Consider the following 7,473-nt stretch of genomic DNA (forward strand, 5'->3'; position numbering starts at 1 on the left):
AACTAAATCCTCGCTAACCCATGGCCCAGGTGTGCCTCCCCCAGGGCCCGAGGGGGGCCCAGCAGGGAGGTGGCTGTTCTGGTCCCTACTGAGGAAGACGGAGGCAAAGAAGGATGTCACTACTGATCTATCCACGTGTTTGCATAACCATCAGTGAAAGGCCACAGGAACTCAGGGTCTAGTAAGAACGATGACAACAAACTTCAGGCAATGCCAATTTAATGTAGCCAGCTATCTTCCTATCACTATACCACATTCCTGTGTTCCTGGGGAACTTTCCCTAAACCCCTTCCTCTCTTTCTTCTGTCCCACATGCTTGCACTATGATGCCTACTAACAACTCTGAGACCTCCTTGAATTAATTGAGTGCTCTCCCCATGCAGAGCACAGAGGCCCATTTCATAACCACCTCCCTTCTGCACACCGGTCACTAAGACCCAAGACAATTTGCTTCTCCAGCGTGAGTGAGAGGAGCAGCAAAGGGAAGGGCATAGGAGGCGGTTTCCGGAGCTGTAACCACCTCAGCTCAGCAGAGCCTTCTCAGGGAGCTGGATTGATCAGGGCAGCTTTAGTATGCAGGGCCTGTTCAACCACAAAGCCTCTGTGGCTTTAGCATATTAAAATTCCTGACAGGCCTGGAAACACACAAAGTTCCTGGTGCTTTTCCCCTGGAGAGGTTCCTGTGGTTGGCAGTATGTGGCACGCTCGTCACTGTGCTATGCCTGGCTCTCAGGAAAGGCTGTGAGTGTCACTAGTTAGTGACACAGGGACCAGGGAAGGCTATTTTCCTAGGCCTGGAGGTCAGTTTGAAACCTCCAGTGTTTGTATTTACCCATTAGTGCTGATCCCATGAGGACACATGAGTCCCAGGCAGTTTTCCTGGGTGTTGCATGACTTGAGGTCTTTCACAGCCAGGCTGAACCCAGCTCAGACTGACCAAATACTTTTTCCCTCCAGTGGCTCTTCAGTAGCCCCTGGGAGAGAGGAGCTGGTAGGTTACAGTTCAGCTTGCAGTGGGTATGTGTCCACATCCCAAACCCTAGTTCTGCAGTCGCCCCATCTGTGACAATGTGACTAGAGAAGTCAAAGACTGAGTGGAACCCGGGACAAGAGCTCCTTTCCCTCACTCTGAAGTGATCCCCTCTGTGGCCTGGCTGAGACCCATTGAACTCAGCCTGAAACTAAGCAAGAGGATTGGGTCAGAACTGGCACCTTTTGTTAGCAATAAATTTATATTTTAGCTTTATCTAAGTAAAGGATTTTATTTTTCTCCTGGGCTCTTGCCTGCCAGCAACATGCTGGGCACCTAAGGGACAAGGGGATACAGAGTATGGCCATACACACTGGCCCACTTTCTATATGCCAGCCTTGCCATTTCAGTAAAAGGGACGGCGATTGCTCTCCAGGACCTGGCACCAGCACATCTATTATCTATTCTAGATGCCCCACAGCTTCTCTCACACTTCTTTTTCTCCCACCCTTTTTCTAGGATCCCCCTGTGTCTTGTTCTTGCTCCTACAAAGCGTCTTATCAAAGCCTACTGGTTGTCCCCCTTCCCACATATATACACCCATTGCTCAGTTCTGATCCCTGAGGCTCCCTGTTCACAACTGGGAGCTGCAGAGGGACAATCCCACTTCACGTTTGACCCTGTGGAAAAGTGTGTGCATGTGTCTTTGTGCACGCACTCCCTCTCTACCATCCCATGCAAACGGCTTCTGTGTCAAACAGCTGTACGGAGCTGCAGTTTTCTAGATGTAATTTCAAGCAGAGAACTTGCTCTCCTGCCCTCGCGTGGCTGCCAGCCACTCTGCAGCCTCATGAAAGGCTCAGAACTTTCTTCTCTTTCTCCTAGCATTGGACTGGGACAGGTGTGGCTCATGGAAAGCGAGGGACGTACAGTGTTGGCTACAGCCAGGCAGAATGAGGCCAGGGATTAGGTAAGATTCCTGGTCCTAGTTTCTGCCAAGGAGTCTGTAATGCCTGGCAGCACACTCTGCTGCTCCATTTTTGGGTTCTTGGCACAGCCCTGCTGACTCCCCCTCACTCCTGACCCACAACCTCTCCAACCCCTCTCTGTTTCAAGTATAGTTTCAAGTATTTATATTTATACACACAAGTGAGACTGAAAGCCTCAGTCTTTGGTCTGCCTCTCTCCTACCTGCTCTGTACACCTGTCCTGGAAGCTGTCACCCCCTTCACCTCTGCCTAATGCAGGCTGAAAGGAGCTGCTGGGAGAGATGTCCTGACACCCAGATGCCTGGTTTAAAGGACAGGCAATATGAAGCACTGTCTCCTCTTTGCCTACGCTGGTGCCCTCCTGCCTCCCAGAAGCAGTGCTTGTGCCACAGCTTCTCCTAACAGGCCAAACTAGTGGGAGGCAACTCTCTGCCAGCACTGAGTTCAGTGCAGTTTCCGCTCAACCGTGGAGGCAGAGGAAAGTCGGCCATGGGCAGTTCAGTGTAGCTGTCACCAGCTGTGCAGCTGAAAGGCCTGGGCTCTAACTGATACTGGGGGTCCCTTTAGCAAGGACTCCTCATCTAGCAGTCATCATCTAAGGACTTTCATGGGCTTCCCAGCTCTCCTGGTAAAGGGATCCACCACCTGACTCTGCATTTCTTGCTTAACCACAGCAAGTGGCAGGAAGGCCAATAACCTCTGGAGGCAGCCAAGCGAGTCTGTACTGCAGCTGCTCCAGGAAGAGAGGCAGGATAGCAGGCAGCGACTGAGGAAAGGCGGGCATTGACCAGGCTCAGCTAAGGACTCTTCCCCTCTTCAAACAGCTTGGTCAGCCTCAGATTGAGATCTCTCCTGGCCCCACAACATGGCTATTTAAGCTGTCTGCATTAGAGGAGTTGCTGACAAGAGTGGGTGTCATTTCCTCTCAGGCTTTTCATTGCTGCCTTTAGCCCAGACAGAGTGGTTACAGCCAGGCTGATGTAACCAATTTCTCTAACAGGAGGAGGTGTACGCACATGCCACTGAGACACGCTTTGCTCAAATGAATACATGCATATGCATGCATAATGGCCAGAATTTCAGGAGGACTTAAGCCCTCGCCCCTAGAGCCAGATTTTCAAATTGCTTGGCTCTTATTTGGGCACCAAAATCCAAAAGAGGTCAGCCTACAAAACCCTGCCCTCATTGAAAACCTGCCTAATCAAGTCGCGATGGGAACTGGTGGAAGCCAACCTCTTCAGACTTGTTCTATGTTTATTGCCTGAACAGAAGCTGAGCTTCTTGGAAAGTCATGCCTCAGCTGAGGGTTGAGAGAACTAGAAAACCCAGCCTGGATCTCTGTTGGATACCTGGCCCCGCACATGTCCCTGCACTAGGCTTTTTGGTCCAGTCTCTACACTAGGTTGTCTTATAGTTGCTACCACCAGATCAACTCTACCCACAGTGGGCACAGCTACACAAGACACTTCAAGCACAGTAGACTAATTCTACCACGCATTAGTATGGCAAGCAAAACCTGTGCTAATGTGCTTATGCACAGTAGATTTAGTCTACTGCACATTAGCATCACCAAAAAACTGTGCGCTACAGCTAATGTGCAGTAGCACCAATTACAGTACATTAAGGTTCAGGTACTAAAATGAATGTTCAGTAATTACGGCGCATTAATGAACATGTATATGCACCCAGTGACAGCTCTAATACAGGCTATGGAAAGCAGCTGCCAGTACCAGCACCCTGTATCCTCTGGGCCTGCTCTGGACAGAGTGAGGTGGCACAGTGATACACATTAGCAATACCACTGGTGACAAATGTCTAGTGGCCAAAGCCACTGCCAAGGGCAAACCCTTGCCCAGTTCTGGGAGTCCAGGCTGTAACCACATCTGTCCACTGTGGGCTCTCCAGCCCTGAAATACACAGCTTTCCTGGATTTCCAGGGGCCCAGACCCCTACCTCCCACCCCACCTGACTCCTCTGAAGTGACATGCGGCTGCCCCCCTGCTCGTCTCACTCTCTCTCAACACCAGTCTCTTTCCAATGGAGGGAGTGGGGTTGCTTTGGAACTGGCTGGTACTGGAGGAAGGTTTCCACAGGTTAGGCAGAGATCAAGGTCCCTCCTGTGGCAGCAGAAAACTGGAGAGGGGACTACAGAGCCCTCACTAGCTGGGCCTGCCCTACCCCACACCCCTCCCCCACTCGGCTTACTATAAATTAGTCTCCATGCATCTAGAAGCTCTGGGCATGCAGCAAGCCTGAAGACTGCCTTGACCCAACATGCCAGGCAGGGAATGGGTGACCTTGCATCTCCCTTCCCCAGCAGGAGGTCCTGAGCCCTCCCCTCCCTTGTTCTCCTTGCTGTATGGTCCTAATCCTCTGATCTCCATCACTACTGTCAGCATGAACCTGAGCACTTCCTTGGCCTCCATTTCACAGCTGTCACCAGGCTTAAGCTGCCCACAAGCATATTGGGCCCATGCTGCCTCCAGAACACAGTGTGCCAGCCAATGAAATGGCTCCAGCTATTGCAGGAGCCACCTGGCACTGGGACATGAGCACTGCCAATCTCAGAAGCAGCTGCCCAGAGGGAAGGCAGATCCACCAGCCCTTCCCCACCCATGCTCCCATGCTGCATAAGACAGCGCTTCAGAGCAGTGAAGACATCCTAGCAGAAGGCAGGCATGGGTGCACAAATGCCTAGCCTCATCTCCCACAGCCAGCAGAGCTGCTCCTGCTGACAGGGCAGGGAGGCAGCCCAGGAGCATCACAGGGCTGAGAACCATGAATTAACCTTGGCAGTACTGGTGAGTCACCCTCAAACAGAGAAGCAAGTGCGACTGGACACAGCAAAGCAAAGGCCTCCAAGGGAGTCTCTGTGCTGGGGACTCTTACTACTGGGCTTCTCCTAACAGGTTTGATGGGACTGACCTGCTTTAAGACCTCTGTAACAGGAGCACCGAGCTCTCTGCTGGGATCATGGCTGGTCCAAGGAGTAAAGCAAGTTGGACTTAATCAGTGAGAAACACAGGATGCTGCAGTGGTCAGGATCAGTGATCCAGCAGTGGATATCCTCCCTTCTGAACCAGGGCTGGGCTCAACCACCCAGCGTGCCCCTGGCAGTGTCATCAAACCTCTTGTAGTCACTGAACTCTAAAACAGTGGTGCTCACCCTTCCTGAGGTAGGGGCTAGATGAGTGTGACACAGACCATCCACAGGCCAGATCTGGAACATGGGGCCAGGTGTGCAGGCCGGTTCTGAGGCACAGACCGACCCCATGCACCAGAACCAGCCCAGAGCAAACCTCATGTGCTGGGGATGAGGCCGTTTGCTGGGTCGAGTCCCACATGCTGGGTCTGGCTGTAGACTGGTCCCAGGCACCAGTCCAATCCAGCATGTGAAGCCAAGTCATCCAGCCCGTGGAGTGCCCCATGGGCCTAAAAATTCAGCCACAAGACAGTGGTGGCAGCATCATTGCTGCGAGGCTCCCAGAACTGTAGCAATGAATGCTTCTGCCATTCCTTGATGCCAAATTGCCAGATCCAAGGGAAGCCCCACTGGTCTAATGACTCAGCTCTGCCAGCCATCCTTGAAGTACCACTGTTCTAGACCGGGGTGGCCAACCTGTGGCATGCGGCAGATCAGGGAGGGGAAAGGCGTCATAGAAGCATACAGGGCAGAAAGCAGATTAACAGAGTAGCTAGGGGAAGGGGATCCTAGTGGCACTCGGGGAGGTGCGTGGCTAAGTTGTGGCACACCTGCTGAAAAAGTTGGCCCCCACTGTTCTACCCATGTCCCTTTTCCTCCCCCTGCAACCCCTCCATCCTTGCAATGTCCTGCTCCTCCCCAGAAGTGGCTGCATCTGACACACATGAAGTACTTTCTCTCTCTCTGAGCTATATAGTGTTCTGTATCCCTTCAGGGTGGCAAGTGCAGCTGCTGTTACTACTGCTGGGTAGGAATTACAGAGCTCCTTTTAATGATTAAGCTTCCTCCTTGCTTCCTCTTCCTTGGTCTGTCTCTGTCCCCCTCTCCTTCTCCTCTCAATAAAATTCAGGCTCTTGGCACAGAGAGCCAGATATGGGTGGGCCAGACTCCCTCACCAGCTCAAGACTTGCACCACAGGAAATTCTCCAGTGCCTTATTGTGGTCCCTGGGATACTGGTAACAATAGACCTATGAGAGAAGTGGGAAACCAGCTGACAGGGCAAGGGGTGAGGAGTCAGGGACAGGAGGTTATGTGGTTAGGACAAAGCCAGAGGCAACAGAGGTGCCAGATCACATCAGGCACAACTTAGCCAAGACCTGAAGGAAAAGGCAGCAACCTCACAGAAGCTGCTGCCTCCTGCTGCTGCTGCTGCTGCTGCAGCGTAGGGAAGGAGCAAAGCAGAAGCCCCTCGGACCTGTCTGGGGAAGCCCTGAGCCTCTCCCCTGCAGCCGGGCTGGCTGGGGGCTGGCTCCTGTCTGCCTTTGTGCACTCCCCTAACTAAACATACCCTCTGCCCCTAAAACCGATTACAGTGAACAAGCCTGTTTCCATGGAAACCATACAGTGACTCAGGACTTTGGGACCAGCTCTAAACCTGCTGGTGAATATGAAATGCTCGGGGAGATTCAGAGTCCGGGAGCCTGGGCATGAAAAATGGATCAGCAGATGGACCGAGGGGCTGACACCCACATACGCACAGGCATGCACCAAGGGATGCTCGGCCATATCCAACCCACTTTGGGAGCCGTACGTCAAACTCCCTCCCCTGACAACAGCTTTACTGCAGCACTGGGGAGTCATTGCTGCAGCGTGTTTATTGGGGTCACACACACACCCAAAAAAACCCAGCTTCCCCCACCCCCCAGCTCTCATCTGCACCTAGGCACAGGTGAAATGCCCACACACACCAACCATGACGCAGAAGTTTCAACTGCTTTAAACTCTTACCAAATCTTATCCCTGTTGCCCTGCCTTTTGCCTTTCAAAGAATAATCCTTCATTAATGCTTTCTTTGCCACCACACCTTCCATCCACAGAGTCCCAAGTGCTAGCCAAAATTGGGTTTTATTATTACTACCCTTCTCTTTGCAGAGAGGGGAAAATGCAGCACAGCAAGCTGAACAGTGGCTCCTTGCAGGGTGCTGTAGCTAACAGCCCAGCCAGACTCTTGCCTATCAGCACTGCTGCTTTAGGAGTTCCCAGCCCAGACACAGAAATTAAGTTTTAGGATTGCACGACAAACCCCAATGGGGACCAGTTGGTTCCAGCTCTGCTGCTTTTTGGCCCCCCTCTGACTGAAACAAGACTTTGTTTCTTAAAAGCAAATGCAGAGGCCATTCAGGCAAGGGAGATGGGGTCCCTTGACAGGATTTAACGATGAACGTTAGACTCAGCCACAGTGGCTTAGTCACGTTTGAACCTGTGTAAATCCATTGGGCTATTAGGACATGATGCAGCCTACATAGGACGGAGCTGTTAGCATCTTCCTCTGCAGGCTGTGGTTCATGCTGCTCTACGGAAGGAAGGGAGG

Source organism: Crocodylus porosus, unplaced genomic scaffold (genome assembly GCF_001723895.1).
Source record: "Crocodylus porosus isolate Cpor-Errol unplaced genomic scaffold, CroPor_comp1, whole genome shotgun sequence".
NCBI lineage: Eukaryota > Metazoa > Chordata > Crocodylia > Crocodylidae > Crocodylus > Crocodylus porosus.